Source organism: Callithrix jacchus, chromosome 1, assembly GCF_049354715.1.
Source record: "Callithrix jacchus isolate 240 chromosome 1, calJac240_pri, whole genome shotgun sequence".
NCBI classification, from domain to species: Eukaryota; Metazoa; Chordata; class Mammalia; order Primates; family Cebidae; genus Callithrix; species Callithrix jacchus.
Window position 1 is genome coordinate 190,986,272 of NC_133502.1, and position 23,212 is coordinate 191,009,483.

General features: G+C 41.8%; 1 long non-coding RNA gene across 40 annotated transcripts in view; it reads left to right on the forward strand.

Moving 5' to 3' along the window:
• The window catches only part of LOC103790844 (trinucleotide repeat containing adaptor 6B), a 275,430-nt gene that overhangs the window by 210,426 nt on the left and 41,792 nt on the right, over window positions 1–23,212 (forward strand). For 13 of the 40 annotated variants that reach the window (XR_008474080.2, XR_013521079.1, XR_008474091.2 and 10 more), the window contains 7 exons: window positions 2,176–4,524; window positions 7,959–8,117; window positions 11,251–11,426; window positions 14,833–14,907; window positions 16,085–16,130; window positions 17,746–17,894; window positions 19,171–19,341. This is a non-coding gene — a long non-coding RNA (trinucleotide repeat containing adaptor 6B). The remainder of the gene's footprint in view (window positions 1–2,175; window positions 4,525–7,958; window positions 8,118–11,250; window positions 11,427–14,832; window positions 14,908–16,084; window positions 16,131–17,745; window positions 17,895–19,170; window positions 19,342–23,212) is intronic. The other 27 variants (XR_013521083.1, XR_013521104.1, XR_013521076.1 and 24 more) reach the window with 3 other exon arrangements.

Consider the following 23,212-nt stretch of genomic DNA (forward strand, 5'->3'; position numbering starts at 1 on the left):
GCATGGCAGCTTTACAGAGAGAGAGAGAGAGCGCGCGCGCGAGCGAGCGCACGCTTGGTTTGCATTGCCTGATGTAACGTCTGGGAAAACCATTAATTATATAAACCACTGGGATTGGCCAGAAGATGAGAGGGGATCCTAGGATTCAATGTGTGTTGGTGATTCTTGGAACTGGGGTTGAATGTTCCATAAGTGTGTGCTCTTGTCATGAGAGGCTAATGTAGCTGCTGTTGCTCATTATTTTGGGGGCCTTTTTTTCCTTCTCAGACAAGAGTGTTATAAATTTGAGCCTCCATAGTTCCACTGTCATATGTGTGCAGGTTATAATTGGACCTGGGGCTTGTGTGGAGGCGAATCTTTAGATGTCTGTGTTATGTTTCCAGAATTCTAGGAGGATAGAGAAAATGATTTGTTACATTGCAGTAGAATCTTGGGAGGATTCTAAAATAATATTATTCTATAGTTTTTACATTAGATTTTTAAAATCAGTATTTCTTTTGAGGGCCCTGGATTTTGAGCTTTGTTAAAAGCTGTATATAGAAATAAGGGATCTTTAGCTAAAGGGTTCTACTAGAAGTTTTGAGTGTTTTTAATAGATGAATACTAAGTCAACTAACAGCTAACCAATTCTAAATATCTTTTAAAGTTTACTAACAGATTGCAACTTAAAATGTCTTTTGAGGCGATAATTCAGAGCTTGAATACCATTAAGCATTGGCAAAGACAATGAATTGATTGATGGTTGTCACCAGTAGGATGCTTTATTTGACTTCTGAGTTTGAACAAAGAATTGCTAGAAAATTCAGTCACCACCTTGTTGTGTGCAGAGTAAGGATGGAAAGAAACCTTGTGGTGACACAGACTTCCTGCAGAGATAAGCCCTTTCCTTCCTGGCCTCTCCTAACCAGCTGCAAAAGGAAGCATGTGAAGGGGCGGTCCTGTCAGGTAGAGTTTCTGCAGCCAAGTGTAGCCACGCCTAGGTGGAAACAGGGGTTCCGTGTGAGTCAGAGTCCACATTATTAAAACCAAGGAGACCTCTAAATCTCAAGAGTTTGGGATTGTATGCTTTTTCATTTTTCTATGCCTCTGTATAGTTCTTTTTTGAACTTCAAATTAATTTAAAACTGCCTGGTTAAAGAAGCTAAAATAAATTTAGAAGAAATGATCTCATTAAAAACATATTTTTCCCACCAAATATGGTAAATTCCACCAAAATAATATGGTGAGCCAGACTCATTTATCAGATTAAGTTCCTTGGGGTTGTGAACTCTAATTTGTACTCGTGTGACACCCCCTGCCACGACCCCAGTCACCTAGCTCAGTGGGTATTCATCATTCAGCAGATGCTTACTAAGCAGCATTGTGCTGGCTGCTGTGTGGAATTCTAACGTTAGCAAGTTAGGGTCTCCACCTAAAAGATGCTCACATGGGGAAGGAAAGTTGTGAACATGTACCACAGCACTGAGCAAGAAGGCTCTACACAGAGAAAGATTATTTTCAGGTGATAAGCTTGGAAACAGCTTCATAGCTGAAGTGACACTTGAATTGGGCCCAGAAGGATGAGTAAATTTCACTGTGTGAATTCAGGAGGAAAACACAGTGGGTGCCAACATGGAACAGTGCCAGAGTGAGAAGCCACGAGTTGTGGAATGTCAAGTAGTACGGATATTGACATCTACAAAGGAAGTAGTGGAAGATAAGACTAGAAAAGTTGGTTGGTCCCAGGTCATGGAGCATGTTGATGAGATTCCAGGCCAAGCAGTTTAGCTTTATCCTTGTGCACTAAGAGAACTGTTGAAGGTTCTCCATACAGCAGTGATAGAATCAAAGGTGTACTTTAGAAAAATTGCTCCAGCCAGGGGTGTTTAGAGTAGATTGGAGATACAGTGCTATTGCTGTTACCTTGTCCCAAGACACAAGAAGGCCCTTCTCTGTCAGTAGGAATGGCAAAGGAGGTAGCTTTGAGAGAGATGAAGTTAGACTTAGCCAGTATAACACAAGGCAAATGAAAAAGAAGAGGTGACTAAGACAGTTGTGATATAGGCAACTGAGTTGAAAGAAACTAGCATGTGATTAGCTCTCCTAAGGGCAGAGCTCAAAGGAGAGCCCCTTTGAGGTATTAATGGGTAATTAATGCATGTGAAGCTGTGATTAATAAGATGATCTCTTCCCCAGAGTCAACCCTTGGAGGTGCTGCTGCTTCAAATTATGCAAATTCCACTTGGGGCTCGGGAGCCTCCTCCAACAACGGCACCTCCCCCAACCCAATTCACAACTGGGACAAGGTGATTGTAGACGGGTCTGACATGGAAGAGTGGCCTTGTATTGCCAGCAAAGACACTGAATCTTCTTCCGAAAACACCGCCGATAACAACAGTGCCTCGAACCCTGGCTCTGAGAAGAGCACTCTGCCAGGAAGCACCACTAGTAACAAAGGAAAAGGGAGCCAGTGCCAGTCTGCAAGTTCTGGGAACGAATGTAATCTTGGGGTCTGGAAATCTGACCCTAAGGCTAAATCTGTTCAATCTTCCAACTCTACTACAGAGAACAACAATGGACTAGGAAATTGGAGGAATGTGAGTAGTCAGGATAGAATTGGACCTGGCTCTGGCTTCAGCAACTTTAACCCAAATAGCAACCCATCTGCCTGGCCAGCACTGGTCCAAGAAGGAACTTCTAGGAAAGGGGCATTGGAAACAGATAATAGTAATTCCAGTGCACAGGTTAGCACAGTAGGTCAGACATCCAGGGAACAGCAGTCAAAGATGGAAAATGCGGGTGTTAATTTTGTTGTCTCTGGCAGAGAACAGGCTCAAATTCATAACACTGATGGACCAAAAAATGGAAACACTAACTCCTTGAACTTAAGTTCACCAAACCCCATGGAGAATAAGGGAATGCCCTTTGGAATGGGCTTGGGGAACACCTCCAGGAGCACTGATGCCCCTTCACAAAGCACTGGAGATCGAAAGACTGGGAGTGTTGGATCTTGGGGTGCAGCTAGGGGGCCTTCTGGAACTGACACAGTCTCTGGACAAAGCAATTCTGGAAACAGTGGGAACAATGGAAAAGAGAGAGAGGACTCCTGGAAAGGAGCTTCTGTTCAGAAATCAACTGGGTCAAAAAGTGACTCTTGGGACAACAATAACAGGTCTACGGGTGGGTCCTGGAACTTTGGCCCCCAGGACTCTAATGACAACAAATGGGGTGAAGGGAACAAAATGACATCTGGGGTCTCTCAGGGAGAATGGAAACAGCCGACTGGGTCTGATGAGTTGAAAATTGGAGAATGGAGTGGTCCAAACCAACCAAATTCTAGCACTGGAGCATGGGACAATCAAAAGGGCCACCCCCTCCCTGAAAACCAAGGCAATGCCCAGGCTCCCTGTTGGGGAAGATCTTCCAGCTCCACAGGAAGTGAAGTTGGAGGTCAAAGCACTGGAAGCAACCACAAAGCAGGAAGTAGTGACAGTCATAACTCTGGCCGTCGGTCATACAGGCCCACACATCCTGATTGTCAGGCTGTCTTGCAGACTCTTTTGAGCCGAACTGATTTGGACCCCAGGGTGCTCTCAAACACCGGCTGGGGCCAAACTCAAATTAAGCAGGACACAGTGTGGGACATTGAAGAGGTGCCAAGGCCCGAGGGGAAATCTGACAAAGGAACTGAGGGGTGGGAGAGCGCTGCCACACAGACCAAGAACTCAGGGGGCTGGGGAGACGCACCCAGCCAAAGCAATCAAATGAAGTCTGGATGGGGGGAGCTCTCAGCCTCTACAGAGTGGAAAGACCCCAAGAACACCGGAGGCTGGAATGACTACAAGAACAACAACTCTTCCAACTGGGGAGGAGGACGACCTGATGAAAAGACATCTTCCTCTTGGAATGAGAATCCCAGCAAGGATCAGGGGTGGGGGGGTGGACGCCAGCCCAATCAAGGATGGACCTCTGGAAAGAATGGTTGGGGGGAGGAAGTAGATCAAGCGAAAAACAGCAATTGGGAAAGTTCTGCAAGTAAACCTGTGTCTGGGTGGGGTGAAGGAGGGCAGAATGAAATCGGAACTTGGGGTAACGGTGGGAATGCAAACCTAGCTTCAAAAGGTGGGTGGGAGGATTGCAAAAGATCCCCAGCATGGAATGAGACAAGCCGACAGCCCAATTCCTGGAATAAACAACACCAACAGCAGCAGCCGCCACAGCAGCCACCACCGCCACAACCAGAGGCTTCTGGTTCGTGGGGAGGCCCACCCCCACCACCTCCAGGCAGCGTTCGACCTTCCAGTTCCAGCTGGAGCAGCGGGCCGCAGCCTACAACCCCTAAGGATGAGGAACCCAGTGGTTGGGAAGAGCCATCCCCACAGTCAATTAGTCGGAAAATGGACATTGATGATGGCACTTCAGCATGGGGAGACCCCAACAGTTATAACTATAAGAATGTGAATCTGTGGGATAAGAATTCCCAAGGGGGCCCAGCACCTCGAGAACCAAACCTGCCCACCCCAATGACGAGTAAATCAGCATCAGGTAAGCTGTGGCTTTTTCTGGCAGCTTTTGATGAAGAAAAGAAATCTGGGGCACTTTTATTAGGTGCATTTACTCAATTCAGTTCTGTTCTGAGAAGCTTTCCTACAGATCCTACTCTGTTGCTAACAGAACCTCTTTTTATAAAATGCTAGTGATGGCAGATGCTGGTAGTACATTTTAATGTTCCTTCTTGGCAAAAGGAAAAGATGACAACCCTGTGTTAGTCCCCAAAATTATTTTTCTGTAATTGTATTGGTCTGCAGAATCTAAAAGACATATCTTGCTAAACCATGTTCTAGATTTTAAAATAAAGAATTAAAGTAGTAACAGAAATAGACCTGCTTTCCATTCTGGTTCTCCCTGTGGACATATCTCTGCTTCTGTTTCCCCAGCAAAGGGAAGTATTCTGTGTTTTTCCAGAGGCCATCATGATGCTGAAGCAAAGCTGGTATCTGGAAGTTTTCAGTCTCTTTCCAGATGATTTGTAATGATTACTTCTGGAATGGGAGTACTTTCTATAAGAGATTGTTATCTCAGGCCTAGTGAGGTGCCTCACACCTGTAATCCCAGCACTGTGGGAGACCAGGCCAGGAGGATCCCTTGAGCCCAGGAGTTTGAGACCACCTGGGCAACCTAGAGAGACTTCAGTCTCTACAAAAATATATGTTTTAAATGGTTGTATGTGCTGCATATGCCACTATAGTCCCACCTACTCCAGAGGCTGAGATGAGAGTATCGTCTGAGTCCTGGAGATAGAGGCTTTGGGGAATTACGATCGCACCACTGCAACTCCAGCTTGGGCGACAGAGTAAGACCCTGTTGCAAAAAAAAAAAAAAGAAAAAAAACCACGAGATTGTTAGGATAATCAGTTGCCCAGAATGAAACTTTCTTCCCTCACTATTTTAATAGGAAACATCATACCTGGTAAAAGTAGCAATGGTAATGCCATTCTTAGTTTGTCATTGTCAACTTGAATGTCCCTGTAAAGCATATAGTTCAACAAATTAAGGGGGAATGCACCTTTCAGTCTTTTTTTAGTTAAAATTAATGATAATTTTAAGAATCAGCGTTTTGTTTGCTTGTCGTTTTTTGTTTTTTTTTTAAGACAGAATTTCACTCTGTCGCCCAGGCTGGAGTGTAGTGGCTCGATCTCAGCTCACTGCAACCTCTGCCTCCCAAGTTCAAGTGATTCTCTTGCCTCAGCCTCCCGAGTAGCTGCGATTACAGGTGCCTGCCACCACGCCCAGCTAATTTTTGTATTTTTAGTGGAGACTGGGTTTCACCATGTTGGCCAGAGTGAAAATGGATCACCTCAGGTGATCCACCTGCCTTGGCCTTCCAAAGTGCTGGGATTACAGGCGTGAGCCACTGTGCCCTGCCAAGAATCGGTTTTGTCAGAGTACACCTCTAGTGTTCAGCTAATCCATTTGTGGCCACTTAGAAAAATGATTACTTTTGGCCGGGCGTGGTAGCTCATGCCTGTAATCCCAGCACTTTGGGAGGCCAAGATGGGCGGATCACAAGGTCAGGGGTTTGAGACCAGATTAACAAACATGATGAAACCCCATCTCTACTAAAAACACAAAAATTAGCCTGGCATGGTAGTACGTGCCTATAATCCCAGCTACTCAGGAGGCTGAAGCAGGAGAATTGCTTGAACCCTGGAGGCGAAGGTTGCAGTGAGCTGAGATCAGGCCACTGCACTCCAGCTGGGTGACAGATAGAGTGAGACTCCCTCTCAAAAAAAAAAAAAAAATTACTTTTAACTCATTATTTTTTCAAGTATTGAAAACAATGAGGAAGGAAATGAACATTGCTCAGTAATTCCTCATCCAGAATAAAACCTGCTAAAATTTTTTAAAAACTATATCCACATAGCAAAAACCTTCAAACTGTAAAAGCAAAAGATCATCAATAAAGGAATCGTAATCCTTTGGGTCTCTTCGCATAGGTAATCTCTTAGAAGTTTGTGTCCCATTCAAAAGTTTTACAGAGAAGGGATTGTACTTTACATACTGTTCTTCATCTCGCTTTTCTCATTATACTTACAAGCTTTCCATTTTAGCATATAGTGTGCGGCTTAATTGCTTCATATACGGTATTTCTTTTTTCTTTCTCTCTCTCTCTCTTTTTTTTTTTTTTTTTTTTTTGAGACGGAGTCTCACTCTGTTGCCAAGGCTGGAGTGCAGTGGCACAGTCTCGGCTCACTGCAACCTTTGCCTCCTGGATTCAAGTGAGTCTCCTTCTCAGCCTCCCAAATAGCTGGGATTACAGGCATGAGCCACCATGCCCAGCTTATTTTTGTATTTTGGTAGAGACGGGGTTTTGGCATGTTGGTCAGGCTGGTCTTGAACTGACCTCAGGAGATCCACCTGTCTTGGCCTCCCAAAGTGCTGGGATTACAGGCGTGAGCCACCACACCCAGCCCATATACGGTATTTCTTTAATGAGTGACCCACAGTTTGTCTAACCAGTCCCCTTGTGGTGTATATTTAGGTTGCTTCCAAATTTCTCCTATCAGTAATGCAGTGAGTATTGTTATACATGTAATTTCATCTATGTTTACAAGTGTACATGCAATATAATTTCCTGGCAGTCTGGGTGTGGTGGCTCATGTCTGTAATCCCAGCACTTTGGGAGGCTGAGGCAGGTGGATCCTGACTTGAGGTCAGGAGTTTGAGGCCAGACTGACCAACATGGTGAAACCACGTCTCTACTAAAAAAAAAAAAAAGTACAAAAATTAGCTGGTTATGGTGGTGCACGCCTGTAATTCCAGCTACTTGGGAGGCTGAGGCAGGAGAATCGCTTGAAGCCAGGAGGTGGAGGTTGCAGTGAGCCAAGACCACGCCACTGTACTCCAGCCTGGGTGACAGAGTGAGACTCTGTTTCAAAAAAAAAAAAACCTCTCCTGTCAGTGGAGTTACTGGGTCAAAAGTTTAATGTGCATCGGATTTTTTAAAAAGTGACATTGTCAGGGCCGGGCGCAGTGGCTCACGCCTGTAATCCCAGCACTTTGGGAGGCCGAGGCGGGTGGATCACGAGGTCAAGAGATCGAGACCATCCTGGTCAACATGGTGAAACTCCGTCTCAACTAAAAATACAAAAAATTAGCTGGGCATGGTGGTGCATGCCTGTAATCCCAGCTTCTCAGGAGACTGAGGCAGGAGAATTGCCTGAACCCAGGAGGCAGAGGTTGCGGTGAGCCGAGATTGCGCCATTGCACTCCAGTCTGGGTAACAAGAGCAAAACTCTGTCTCAAAAACAAAAAACAAACAAAAAGTGACATTGTCAAATGCCCCTCATGAAAGTTGAATCTGTTTACAGTTCTGCCGACAGAATGTAGGCCTGCCTATTCCCTCCACCTTCACCCCATAGGATATTCTGGCATTTCATTTAACAAATGATTCTTAGAGACATTTCCTTTCTTTATAGTCTGGAGCAAAAGCACACCACCTGCTCCAGATAATGGTACTTCCGCTTGGGGTGAGCCAAATGAAAGCAGTCCTGGGTGGGGCGAGATGGATGATACAGGAGCATCGACCACAGGCTGGGGGAACATGCCCGCCAACGCTCCCAATGCCATGAAGCCTAGTAAGTGTGAAGCTTTTCATTTTTGAGAGATTCTTCTTTTTTTTTAATTGAGACTGAGTTTTTCACTCTTGTCACCTAGGCTGGAGTGCAGTGGTGCAACATCTGCTCACTGCAACCTCCCCTTCCCAGCTTCAAGCGATTCTCCTGCCTCAGCCTCCCAAGTAGCTGGGATTATAGGTGCCCACCACCACGCCCACCTAATTTTTGTATATTTATTAGAGACAGGGTTTCACCCTGTTGGTCAGGCTGGTCTCCAACTCCTGACCTCAGATGATCCACCTGCCTCGGCCTCCCAAAGTGCTGGGATTACAGGCGTGAGCCACTGGGCCGGGCTGGGATTCTTTGTGAATTTGAGCATCTGACATTTTGGTGAGGGCTCTTTAGTTTTAAACTATTGATTCAATGAGATTCAGGACCTTTAGGGTTAAATAATTAGTTAATAGCAAATGGTTGTTGCTTGTTTGGTGTTTCTTAAAATGTTTAAGATGAACTAAAAATCGTAAGTTAATTTTGTTGATTTTGTTTTAAATTGAGTATCTGGACAGAATTGTAATTTGATATGATGCTCTTTTCACCCAGTGACTGTGTTCACCATGTCTATCTTGCATTTCTACTCGTTTGTTAGTATAATTTAAAACGAGTTCTCTGGCTTTTAATGTGGAACACGGTTTCTGCTGCCCAGTGACTTCATCCTTCTGTACTTTTTCTTGCCTTTGGCCTCTCTTCTTCCACATAAGATCATTAGAGGTTTTTTGAACATGGCATAAATTTCACTTCAAGTTTTTTAAATGAAGAACATCACACTTATTCAGAATCATTGAAAATCTAAGCTGTACATGATCCAGCTGGCGATGTGTGGTCACAGCAATTAGCAGAACTCTAGACTGAGGCTGTGGAACATCTCATTGGATGTTCCTAAATTGAAAAATTCAATTTTCAAGTGCCTGTTTCCACTTATTTTTGTAACTTTCTTAAAAATGTTCCAACTTCTCTTTTTTTTTTCCATATAGCAGATTTAAGGGATTATCTTTTGACTAAATAATGAAAATTTCTGGAATAACCAAACTTTGAACAAGAAAATAAATTTTTAAGTTTATCATATAATATTCAGGACTTTTACAGTGCCACATAAGGGAATATGATATTAGCTCTATTCTGGAAATTCACACATAGTAACTTGACTAATTTTAAAAACTGTGAATCTCCTAAACTTCATTAAAATAGTTATCTTTATGAAGATTTTGTTTTTATCATTATTTCCATTGTGAAATCAGTTGTATCATCATGGGAAATGTAATCTAGCATACTTGAAATAGATCCAAAAAGCTGTTGGAAGACATAAATCAGACCCTGGGCACAAAGAGATCTTTAGCAGTATATTCAGGATTTTTATGTCTGTTTCCCAACCTCAGGATCACCTCTCTTCTATCACAAAACCCTCACTTTTCCTCAGATTCTAGAAATGTCTTCTACTTTTGAGGGTCATAGTAGTTACAGGAAACATTTTTTCTCTGGATAAGTTGAATGTGTAATGTGCAGAAGAAGGGGCCAAACCATCATAGTCTACCAGTTGATGCAGTTACCCTGTGATCTTCTCTAGCCTGCAAGTGTCTTAAATTTGATGTTATGAATCCTATCATTAAAAATTAGACCTCTCTTATCTTTTCTATAAGAAACATTTGTTAGAAGTTTAGCTTCTTTCTCTAAAAGAAAGGTTCACTTGCATGTCTTCATTTTTCTAAAGAGGTAGGTGTGTTATTTATATTGGGTTTTAATAAGCAACTCCTGTTGCTTGTCGGTGGATGGTATAAAGCCTACGCTTATATAATACAAATCATAAATATGGTATTATATAAATCTATAATCCTATACAGAGGCAGCAGTCGTGATTATCAGCAGCACTTCCAGCAGCAGGAAGAAGAGCATCCCAACCCTGCCCCTTGTACACAGACAGAAAGCCCCTTCCTGCAGCTACAGTGAACCCCACTGGGAGACTATCAAGATTCACCTGGCCCTTGCTGGGGGATGAGAGGCCACAGTTAGAAGAAATTTATTGCACTGTGCCTTATGTACTTGGTGCGAACCTACTTGACTATCATAGGCCTGGTTCTACAGGGTGGTAACTGTCATTCAAGGAAACGCCTGGAAGAGCCGATTTTCTGCCCTTAATCTCTTCATATAAAATTATGTACAAATCAGAAACTTTCATAAATGTCCTGTCATGTGGGAAAGTAGAGGTGTAGATGGAAGTTTCCAGGCAAGAAAATGTAGTTCCTTTTCTTTCATCATTTTATACAGTATCATTAATGCAAAGTATGTTTTGATTCTGTACAGTATTTTCAGACGGAATTAAGGACTTAATCCAGTCTTCAAATTAAAAATTGTTTACAATGGGATACTGATGTCCCACTTTCTCAAACATTAAAACCTCTTTGATTTCTCTCTGCTTTCCTTCCTCCCTTCCTCTCCCTGTCCTCCACATTTTCTCCTCCTGTCTTTTCAAAACCACTATGTATATATTTTTTGCCTCTTTAGTATCTAATACATTTCAAGTGTATAGTTCTAATACCATTCATATTTCTGTGGCTATATGTGACTTTTTCTTCTTTCACCATAATTTTGATATTCAAAATCTTATCAACTTCCCCCTTTTTATGTTCTGTTTTTCTCTGCTTCACTGCAAACAAACTAGACAGTTGTCCTTTATCATACCTCATATTTGTAGTGTCCATTGCATATAAATCACATACTGAATAGGAGGATAAAACCAGGGCTACAGCTCATTAAGAGGGACAGATTTCTCTTAATTGAGATGTGAAATTTCTTGACCGGAATGTTGTGATAAGTTATTTTCAGTTTTGAAATTCCTGCCCGCTTGGTGCAAGGGAAAAAGCATTGATCCGGATGTTAGGAGGCCTTGATTCTATGGTTTGTTAGCTTTCTGTGTATCATTGAGGCTTTATGGGTTTTGGTTTTCTGACCTCTAAAAAATGAGTAATAGTATTTGCCTTGCCATGTGGATGGACTAGATAAAATTACAAAGACACTAAAATGCTGTATCTGCAAGGAATTATTATTCTGATGATCGTTTTATATAGCTGTTGCAAAGAGTTAATTTATTCTTTCCTTTAAGATTCCAAATCTATGCAAGATGGCTGGGGGGAGAGTGACGGGCCAGTCGCAGGAACTCGCCATCCCAGCTGGGAAGAGGAGGAAGATGGAGGAGTCTGGAACACCGCTGGCTCTCAGGGCAGTGCTTCCTCCCACAACTCGGCAAGCTGGGGACAAGGAGGAAAGAAACAAATGAAGGTAGCCTGCCTTAGAAATGTTCACGCTTGCTCATTCGCTCTGGGAAGGCAGAACTGAGGTTTTGTTCTCGTTTGTTTTCATTTTGAGACAAGTTCTCAGTGTGTCACTCAGGCTAGACTGCAGTGGCACAATCACAACTCATGGCAGCGTCGACCTCCTGGGCTCAAGTAATCCTCCTACCTCAGCCTCCCCAGTAGCCAGAACTATGACCACACCTGGCTAATTTTTGTATTTTTTAAATAGAGACAGGGTTTTATCATGTTGCCCAGGGTGATCTCAAACTCCTGGGTTCAATCCTGCTGCCTCAGCCTCCCAAAGTTCTGGGATTACAGGCATGAGCCACTACGCCTAGCCGAAACAGGATTTTTAAATGAAAGGTATGAGGCAGCTGGGGTCCTTGAGCGTCCTAAGTAAGGGGAAAAATATTTTCTTGCAAACAAATAACAACTTCCCTTTTACCCTTCATTTTCCTTTCCCATGACCTTGAACTACAAAACTGTTGCTGTGGGTAAAATGAAATTTTCAAAGATATGAGATATTTTTCATTTTTGGTTTCCACATTTTAATAATCTGTTGTAGGCTCTCAAGGTATACTCTATGAATGCTTTTGCAATCTAAAGCCAAAGAAGTCCTTCCAGTAAATCCCTGTAGGTACGTAGGAGGGAATCCAAAGGAAGATAATGCTGGCTTCTCCCATGGCGATCAGCATGTCTTGATTTTATCTGATTTGGGAAATTCCAAGGCCCAGAACCCTTCTCCCAACAAATGAAGTACCAGTGTGTGCTCGTGTGCTATATAGCAGCTATCTACATTCTATACCAGGTGGAGTGCTAAACTCTCCACCTTCTGTGTCTCATAGCAACTCACTTTCTCCTTCAGTTTGCTCAGTTTGATGAAGACTTTAGTTTTTAATCTAGAACAGTAGTCTTTGAACCTGAACTAGTGTCTTGGCAGAGACTCTCTTTTTTCAATTCCAGATTTTCATTCGACAAATAATATAGTGGAAATAAGAAGTGGGCATCCATTACTTTATTTCAACATGAGAGCCTTGGCACCCTATGAAATGTTTCACAGCTAATATTCTCCCGTGTTTCAAATGCCAGATGCTGTCTTAGAGGCCTTCCCATGTCTGAGGATTGGGCCTTCATCCCCTTTGCCCTTAAATTTTATAGGCGACTCTTTCTTTTATAGCATAAGAATATAGTTTGTTTCTATTTAGAGACGTTTTCCTTAAGCAGTCACTTATAGTTTTTCTTCTATTAAAGCTTTTATTTCTTTAGTCAACAGAAAGATTTATTCAGCAAACTTTTCAGCATTCTTTGCACTCTTAGGTTGTCTAGTGTGATTTTGGCTTTCTTTTGATTATTTACAAATTAACAATGAGACTAAATTAACTGATTGAAAGCAACTAATAAATACCCCACTCCAGTGACAACCAAGATTTAATTAAGTTAACTGGGAATTGAATCTTTCAGCCCCAGTATCAGTGATTCTGACTTCTCATATTGAAGGTGGTTTTTTTTTGTTTTTGTTTGTTTTAATTGTGATAAAATACATATAACATGCAATTTACTGTAGCGTACTTTCTTTTCTTTTCTTTTCTTTTTTTTTTTTTTTTGAGACAGTTTAGCTCTTGCTGCCCAGGCTGGAGTGCAATGGAATGATCAGCTCACCACAACCTCCACCTCCTGGGTTCAAGCGATTCTCCTGCCTCAGCCTCCCGAGTAGCTGGGATTACAGGAATGCACCACCACACCTGGCTAATTTTGTATTTTTAGTGGAGGTGGAGTTTCTCCATTTTGGTCAGGCTGGTCTTGAACTACCGAACTCAGGTGATCTGCCCTCTTAAGTGCTGGGATTACAGACGTAAGCCACCGCACCTGGCCTCATAGTGTACATTTTTAAATGTACAGTTCAGTGGCGTGAAGTATATAAACATACTTAGGCTGCCATTTACCACCGTCAATCCACAGAACTCTTTCCATCTTAAAAAACTGAAACTCTGTACCTATTAAACAGTAACTTCCCATTCCCCCCTCACTCTAGTGAGGGCTTTTTTGACCTCAAAACCTGTACTAGCTAGGCACAGTGGCTCATGCCTGTAATCCCAGGACTTTGGGAGGCCGAGGCCTGTAGATTATCTGAGGTCAAGAGTTCGAGACCAGCCTGGCCAACATGGCAAAACCTCGTCGCTAGTAAAAATAGAAAAATTAGCCAGGCGTGGTGGTGGACCCCTGTTATCCCAGCTACTGGGGAGGCTGAGGCAGGAGAATTGCTTAAACCCAGGAGGCGGAGGTTGCAGTGAGCCGAGATCATACCATTGCACTCCAGCCTGGGCAACAAGAGCAAAACTCAGTCTCAAAACAAAGGCCAGCACAGTGGCTCACACCTGTAATCCCAGCACTTTGGGAAGCCGAGGCAGGCAGATCACAAGGTCAGGAGTTCGAGGCCAGTCTGTCCAATATAGTGAAACCCCATCTCTACTAAAAAGACAAAAATTAGCTGGGCATGGTGGCATGCACCTGCAGTCCCAGTTACTCGGGAGGCTGAGGTAGAAGAATTGCTTGAACCCGGGAGGCAGAGGTTGCAGTGAGCCAAGATTGCACAGCCTGGGTGACAGAGTGAGATTTCATCTCAAAAAAAAAAAAAAACTGTACTAAAGTACTTCATCACTTTCAAGGATAATAAAATTGATTTGATAGCTATCATCATAACATAGATAATTTTTACATGTGAAATACACAGGTGCACAAAGCCCCACCCCACCAAATCTTCCTCATAGTTCCAACTGCCTCCCTCACAGAAGTAAAAGTGGAGCTCATGGTCAGTGCCTTGTTCAGGGAAGAAACTAGTTTGTCCCGTTAAAAAATTAAAACCTACCTCTGCCCTACTGTGTCCAGGAGATTGGTGATGGTTTCTCACTGGGTCTCTTTACCACCAAGACCAATGTCCTTCATGCTGTGAAACAAGCAGATGAAGCACCATGAGTTCCTCATAATGTCCAGTTTAAATAGGCTCCTTTCCAGATGGCATGCACTGACATCAAACTCCTTTCTCCTAACATAAACCAGTTTGGGTTATAAGGAGAGCAGCCTAATAAAAGTGAAAGTAGTCATGTGCAAAACTTAGATTTCAGAAAATCACATCAGACTTCTTTCTGTTTAAAAAGTAAAAGTACCAGCTGACCATGTGTTTTTCCAATTATATTTCAGCGAGATGAATTTTATAAAAATGCAAACATAGATATAACTAGGACTTATTTAACAGAATATCAAAATAATTTTAGTTAAAGAGAAATAGGATTTAAAAAGGTAAATTCTAGTCTGCATTTTCAGTCTGTGTTAATAAAACTCAGAAGGTTGAAATAAATTATTTGGTTCTGAGGTTATGTGTTTCATTTCTGTAGTGCTCACTTAAAGGAGGAAACAGTGATTCATGGATGAATCCTCTTGCCAAACAGTTTTCAAATATGGGATTGCTGGTAAGTTATTTTTTTCAAATGTATAATGTATCCCAACTTTTAGGTTTAATGCAGATTTTAAGACCACTGCTACATATAGTAAGTACAAAATTACAGATTTAAAAACTAGTTAAGCAATGTTTTTGATCTTTTGAATTAAGCAGTATTTCTTTTCTGTGATTTTATTCTTTTTTTTTTTTTTTTTTTTTTTTTAAGACAGTTTCGCTCTTGTTACCCAGGCTGGAGTGCCATGGCGCGATCTCGGCTCACTGCAACCTCCACCTCCTGGGTTCAGGCAATTCTCCTGCCTCAGTCTCCTGAGTAGCTGGGATTACAAGCATGCACCACCATGCCCAGCTAATTTTTTGTATTTTTAGCAGAGATGGGGTTTCATCATGTTGACCAGAATGATCTCAATCTCTTGACCTCGTGATCCACCCACCTCGGCCTCCCAAAGTGCTAGCCTAATATAGGCCCAATTAGAGGCTTGAGCCACTGCGCCGGCCAGATTTTATTCTTAATGACATACTCCAACATTTAAAAGTTACAGCTTTTAAATTTGTAGTGATTGTGCCCTTTTCCTTAGGAGGATAGAGAAGAGTCAGGCACTTAAAATGTATACAATTGTTTCTGACCATATTACTGTATTAGTTTTCATATTACAATTTTTTAAAAGGCAACAATAACCAAATAACTAGAAAAACTATACTGGGACTAATTACATAGAGAATTCTTGTAGAATTTCTGATTTCTTTATCTCTGGGGAATGATGTGAGGACACCCTGTCCCTGGTTGCCAAAAGACAAATAACTTTACTTGGCTGCACAGTTGAAGATTTGATGACTTGACAAGTCACAAGAAGTTGTCATCATTTGACTGCCACTCAGGGAATTTGATCCTGGGCTGACTAGAACTTAAGGACAGGGGGTTTATTTCTTCAGGCACCTGTTTATCTATGGCTTTCTTTGTAAATGCATTGAGACTAATTGCATATTAAAGCTGAATTGTGAGAATATAGGCCCAAGCAGCAATCAAGCTAGCATATTAAAAATGTTAATGTCTTCATTACTGTTAAGTTTCTTTCAGAGGAACTTCTGTAGTGCCAGTAGTAAGATGTGGCTCTCAGGTGAATAATGCCGCTTCTCTGATTCAAAGACGTACATCCTTAATTCTCTCTCATCTGTTCTTGATTTTTCAGAGTCAGACTGAAGATAATCCAAGCAGCAAAATGGATTTGTCTGTAGGTGTGTATCACTCCGCTGAAAGGAATGAAGTATATCAGTGTTATGATGTCCTGTTGGCATCTGCTGTCCAGTTTGAGTTGGGATGGGTGCAGTTCAGTAGACATTTATTGAGCTCTTACTCTTTGTAAGGTACTGTGCCAGACACTAAGTAGGGACTGAAAACTCAGATGACTGCAAAAGTCAAGAAAGAATGAAAGTGAGTGATGTGTGCAAGGTATAAGAACCTGGGATGAGGTGGCCACAAGTTAACTGTGGATAGTCCACCTGGAAGAATCAGCCTTGCATGGCTCCTGGCAGTTGCTGCTCTGGAAGAATCCAGCTGAGCTATGACAAGTCTTTCAGGAGAGGCCAGAAATTCGGATGTGTCCTGGCATTCTGATTGTTATTTTTACATTTATTTGTTCTTTGAGACTGAGTCTCACTTTGTCGCCCAGGCTGGAGTGCAGTGGCGTGATCTCAGCTCACTCCAACCTCCACCTCCCAGGTTCAAGTGATTCTCCCAGGTAGCTGGGATCACAGGCAGGCACCACCATGCCCAGCTAATTTTTGTATTTTTAGTAGAGACGGGGTTTCACCATATTGGCCAAACTGGTCTTGAACTCCTGACCTCAAGTGATCTGCCTGCCTTGGCCTCCCAAAGTGCTGGGAGTACAGGTGTGAACCACTACATCCAGCCTGATTTTTAAATACTAGAACTAACTCAGATCTCTTAAAATGCTCTATGGGACCAAAAAATAATGTGCCAGATATGGCCCTCAAGTTGCCAGTCCTGTCTGAACCCAAATGTGTATTATTGACAAACTCTCACATTGCAGCTGGAGTGGATGCAGTGTTAGCCATTAGTCTGTGGGATTTTTGTAGTAATGTTCTTGATCACTCTGAGGAACTTAAAAAGAAACTAAGAAGAAATGAAAATGATTATGGGTAATAAAGGCAGTAGGTAGTCTTTGATCTATGATATTTCTAAATACGAGAATAATGAAAACATAAAGTTTCCTCGGGAGCCACTGGTTATATCAGCAAACAACAGCGGATTTGTAGAGCTGTGAAAGAAAAGTGGTATAGTCATGGCACCTGGGAAATTGCACCGTGTAGGTAATGTGGACACATCTTCTGTGTTCAACTCTTAAGTTCTAATTTTAGGCACCACTGTGCCTCCTTGACCTTTTTATTCCTAATAACTATGTTTCACACAGACCATTTATGTAGCTGATGCTAAAATTGCAAAAACAGACATCTCTCCCTGAGGACATGTGAATTTATGAGCAAGATGTGTTCATCAAACACATCAATAACCAGTCTAAATGTTTTCTTAGCCAGATTTTTTTCCAGGTTAGCCCTAAGACTCTTTCAGTCTTCAATAGAAAACAAGCTATAACACATACATGTCTTGTTTTATTTTTTATTAAAAATAAATTAAAAGGACCCATGCGTGTTCCAGGGATAAACACCAGTAACTTGGACCAGTGAGAGTTTATCTGGTCTTATCCCCAGAAATAGAAATGTTCATAGCTCATACCTGGCACCCCCATGAAGATAGTGGGGCAGGTCCCTCTTGGTTCATGGGGGAAACATTGATTCTGGAAATTTTCACTCTGTTTGTGCTACTTTTCAGGAAGCCTTTCAGATAAAAAGTTTGATGTGGACAAGCGAGCGATGAATCTCGGGGATTTTAACGATATCATGAGGAAGGATCGATCTGGGTTCCGTCCACCTAATTCCAAAGACATGGGAACCACAGATAGTGGGCCTTATTTTGAGAAGGTGAGTTGAATCCTTTGTTTAAGATAATAATTCATGAGAACCGCTTTGGTTCTCATTTGTCTTTTGAAAACTGATTCTGGAGGAAGCATAGAATTTACTGAACTAGAGATCAAAACACAGACATCACCTGCATTAAAGTGGTGACCTGAAGGCCGGGCGCGGTGGCTCAAGCCTGTAATCCCAGCACTTTGGGAGGCTGAGACCGGTGGATCATGAGGTCAAGAGATCGAGACCATCCTGGTCAACATGGTGAAACCCCATCTCTACTAAAAATACAAAAAAATTAGCTGGGCATGGTGGCGCGTGCCTGTAATCCCAGCTACTCAGGAGGCTGAGACAAGAGAATTGCCTGAACCCGGGAGGCGGAGGTTGCAGTGAGCCGAGATTGCGCCATTGCACTCCAGCCTGGATAACGAGCAAAATTCTGCCTCAAAAATAAAGTGGTGACCTGAAAACCACCGACGTCAACAGGTGATTAGGCAAGAGCAAGAACCATCTGTCTTTAGCCTGTCTTAGGAAGAAAATCTGAGTTTTGAGAAATTTCATGAAGTGTGGAAATTTTAGAGATAAACTTACTCTGAATTCTTTTTTTCTGCTGCTCTATAGCTACAAAATAAATTTCGGGATTTTGTGCAAATATTCCGTGTCTCCTAAGGCCTTGCCTTCTAGTTTTGAGAGAACTCTGTTGTTACCTTTCCCCAGTTCCCTAGTGATCTGTGTTTAGTTATAATGGTATACTTTTCAAATTCTCAGCTACCTAATTTAACCAAGTAGTTTCTACCTGTTGGTCTTGATGTTTAATATTTCTAATGGTGGGAAGAATATCTTGATTCAGAATACCAATTCGCTGTTTTCCTGGTCTTCAGAAAGCAGTTAAAACCAAAATTTTTAAATCTGGCACGCTTTGACACTGTCAATGCTCGTCCAGACAGCAACATAGTCACAAGATTGCCCTGGCTTCTGTTGCAACAGCCACATCGCTAGAGTAATCAATATTAGATGCATAAAAATAAAATGTTTGGCAATTTTTATCTTAATGCAATGGATAGAACGTTACTAACTTAGAAGAAAACAAAAATCTATATCAAAGAAGATGACAGATGGTGTCTGTTGGGCCAAGTGTAAAGATTATAATCAGATCCAAATTCCATCCTCGGTTATTGCTAATACACTCTAACTTTGTTTATTGCTAGTATTTCTCTCTTTTCCCTTCTTGCATTCTGTTGCTTCACTAACCAACACTCGTTGTGATTGGCTAACTCCTACTACTTTTCAGCTGACTTTGCCTTTCTCCAATCAAGATGGGTGCCTTGGGGATGAGGCTCCCTGCTCTCCCTTCTCCCCTTCTCCCAGCTACAAGCTGTCTCCCTCTGGTTCCACACTACCCAACGTCAGCCTTGGAGCAATCGGCACAGGGCTCAACCCCCAAAACTTCGCTGCTAGACAAGTAAGGAGGCCTCTCAAATTTATAACTGCTTGGCTGTGGCCTCGCCTTGGTCCTGGTCTGCAGTTTATTGCATCATTTGTCTGTCTTGGGAAATTTGTTGATTACTGAATGCACAGAATGATATTAAGTGTAGGTTCTAGATCTTTCAGCCCATAGAACCCATCTCTCTTCATGTTTCTCAACATAGATTTTATTTTAAACCTGTTTTTTTTGTCTTCTCATTTTTGATCATAAGTTCATATTTAATAAGTAAACTAATAACTAAGGAAGATGTTAAAGAGGCTACGTAAGTACCTTAGACAGTCTAACTCAATGCATTTGCCATTTTAAACGTTAGATTAGATAAATAATACTTTAGAGATCTTTTCAATTTAATCGACCTGCTAATTTAAAAATAGCAAAACTAGTATGATTAAGTATTTGTGGGTTACAGCATCTTGAAATCTAGTGTCTTTAAGTTTAAAATATAATAATTACCCAGAGAAGGGTAACTTTAAATAGTAGACGGTGAAGCTTTGGAAAGAATGGGTATTGCTCAGACACGGCAGTGTTTCATTGCACCCGGGGTTGGATCTGGCAACCCTCCAGCAAGGGGCTGTGCAGTAGAAACAGACAGGCAGAGCTGGGATGATCAAGCCTCCTCATCTTCCCAGGCCTGAGGGCGCACAGCAGGGCCCTGTCTGCCTTCCCACAGTGGCTCCATTTTAGTTTTTGTGGAAAAAACTAGGAATTTGGAGTCACAGTTCCTTTGCAACAATAACCCCAGCAGTGGTAGCCATGCTTCTGTGATGTGACCTTCACTTCAGGACGTTGTGGGAGGACGTTAATTATACAACTTGTAATCATTAGTTGTATCCACATGATGCATACTTGATGATGTTCTGTCTTCTTATAGTGACTTCCACGTACACATTACATGATGATGTGAAGCAATACCTCTGACACCAGTCACGTTGCACATAGGTCTCTTATATGCTTTCTAATTGTTGCCTGAGCACATTTTAAAAAATGGATTACACTATATCCATGTGTTCGGTTGATTATTTCTGGATTAGGAGTTACAGCTGATTTTTTATTTTCTTCCTTTATATTTCATCATTTTCCTTACTGCTTCCACAGAAGGCATGGATATATATTGTTTATATAAACAGGAAAGAAATGATTATATTGATGTTTTGGGAGTTCTTTTATTTTGAATTGAGGTATAGAAACATGAAACAGGCATAACACTCACAGTGGTGATTATAAATGTGGTTAGATCACATGATTATCAAATGCTGTTAGTACGTAAACTAGTATAGTAAAACCAGCCAAACTAGCCAAGCATTAGGCTCTAATCAAAGGTCATTCTTCATTTTTTTTATCTGTGGATTGCTACAAACTCCATTGTTAACACAGTTTGTGCAGATATCTAAATATGGACATGGTTTTTAAAGACTATTTTAATACAGAATTTTTTTTTTCTTTTTTTTTTTTTTTGAGACGGAGTTTCGCTTATGTTACCCAGGCTGGAGTGCAATGGCGCCATCTCGGCTCACCGCAACCTCCGCCTCCTGGGTTCAGGCAATTCTCCTGCCTCAGCCTCCTGAGTAGCTGGGATTACAGGCACGCGCCACCATGGCCAGCTAATTTTTTGTATTTTTAGTAGAGACGGGGTTTCACCATGTTGACCAGGATGGTCTCAATCTCTTGACCTCGTGATCCACCCGCCTTGGCCTCCCAAAGTGCTGGGATTACAGGCGTGAGCCACCGCGCCTGGCTACAGAATTATTTTAATATACTTCATATGAATAAAATTTAAGATTATTTGGCCAGGCATAGTAGTTCATGCCTGTAATCCCAGCACTTTGGGAGGCCGAGGCAGGCGGATCACCTGAGAATCAGGAGTTCGAGACCAACCTGACCAATACGGTGAAACCCTGTCTCTACTAAAAATACAAAAATTAGCTGGGCATGGTGGCAGGTGCCTGTAGTCTCAACTACTCAGGAGGCTGAGACAGGAGAATTGGTTGAACCCAGGAGGCAGGAAGTTGCAGTAAGCTGAGATCATGCCACTTACCTTTCCAGGCCTGAGGGCTCACAGCAGGGCCCTGTGCCTTCCCACAGTGGCTCTGTTGTAGTTTTTGTGGAGAGAACCAGGACTTTGGAGTCACAATTCCTTTGCAACAATAACCCCAGCAATGGTAGCCATACTTCTGTGACCACTCCAGCCTGGGTGAGAGAGCAAGGTTCCATCTCAAAAAAAAAAAAACCTTAAGATTTCAACTTTCCAAATCACAGAGGATTTTGGTGAGCTTGATAATTTTGTTTTGAATTTGTATTGCTTTTCTGAGTTAAACAGTATAGTTGAAGCAAATATCACTGGACTCAGATAAGTGTAAAAGCCTCCCATACAACAGTAAAGCTTCAGCAGTAGCCACATAAACCGATATTACAACATATACAAGTGCCTTATTTTCCCATTTGTTCTTTAGAGACAGGGTCTTCCTTATGTTTCCCAGGTTGAATCTTGAACTCCTAGCCTCAGCCTCCCAAAATGCTAGGATTACAGGTATGAATCACTGTACCTGGCCTATATAAGTTTTTGATTACCATTTTCGTAATTTCTAAATATTTTTAAAGACCAAATCTGTATAATTGCCCCTGAGTACATCACTGCAAAAATAGCTTTATTGGAGCCAAGAAAATGAGCAGCTTGTGATGCCCAGGTTCCATATTAAGATACAGACAAGGCATTTTATGATTGACTATTGTGGACTTAGCTGTTTTGTTACACATTCCAGATACATATCATAGTGCTTTGTGTGGCGTTGAGGTCACTTGATCATGAAAAACCTAAAACCTATGGTAGAGGAGGGTGAAAATTGTCTGCTGGGAAGAGGAAAGTAAGAATTGATTTTACAGAAGCTTAAAAAGCAAACTCTTTTCAATACTTCTTATCAAAGGAGAGGTTGGAATTTAAAATGACCCCCAGGAAGCAATTTTGTATTTCCCCAAAAATGGATTCTGGCAGGGGTTAGCTACCAGTAACCCGACCATCCAAGGACCAGTCGTGAATAGTTGACATCTAATAACTAAGTCGTGACTTTGATGATCAAGTGAGAAAGATCTTAGCACAATATCCTTGGTAAAATAAATGTTTTCTTAGAGATGATCAGGGTAGCCAAGCTACTGACTACCACGGTCTGAGGAAAGTTAGGGCTGAGCCATTTCACTTTCGAGTGGCAGTCTGATTGGTAAGACAGGAGCAGTAGAGATGTTAAAGTTTCTAGAATTAAAGGCCTACTCATGTTTAAACAACCCTTTGGGAGACGTAAAATTCATGGCAGATATTTGATTTACGAGATAAACATTTTAATTGCCATTTCGACTTTATGTTTAGAATCATTTTTATTTTCAAAGCTTTTAACTTCACTAATTTCCCTGTAGCAGTCCCTTAATCTATTTTTTAATCATTAAGCCATCACAGTATTTTTTGTGTTCTAGGACTTTATGATGCCATAACAAAATTCTTTAAAATTACCTTAATCCCTGTGATTCCAGAGATTTGCTAATGGTGGTGATTTTGATTCAGGGTATACGTACTCAGTATAGTGATGCAGCTATCTTTGCTGAAGATGTTCAGTGGGACATTTTCCAGTGTGTGGAATTGGTGGGTCATGGATATTTACAAATGATATATTCATCCTACACACCAGGGCTTTATTGAATTCTGGGAATACGAAGAGGAAAAGATTAAAGCTGACAGTGGAAAGACAGAATGGAAAATAACCGTAATGTGATTTGATGATGAGTGCCCTCAAAGAGTTTTAAAGTATTTTGAAATTGGAGAGGTGGGCTCAATTAATCTGAATGTGAAATCAGGAAGATG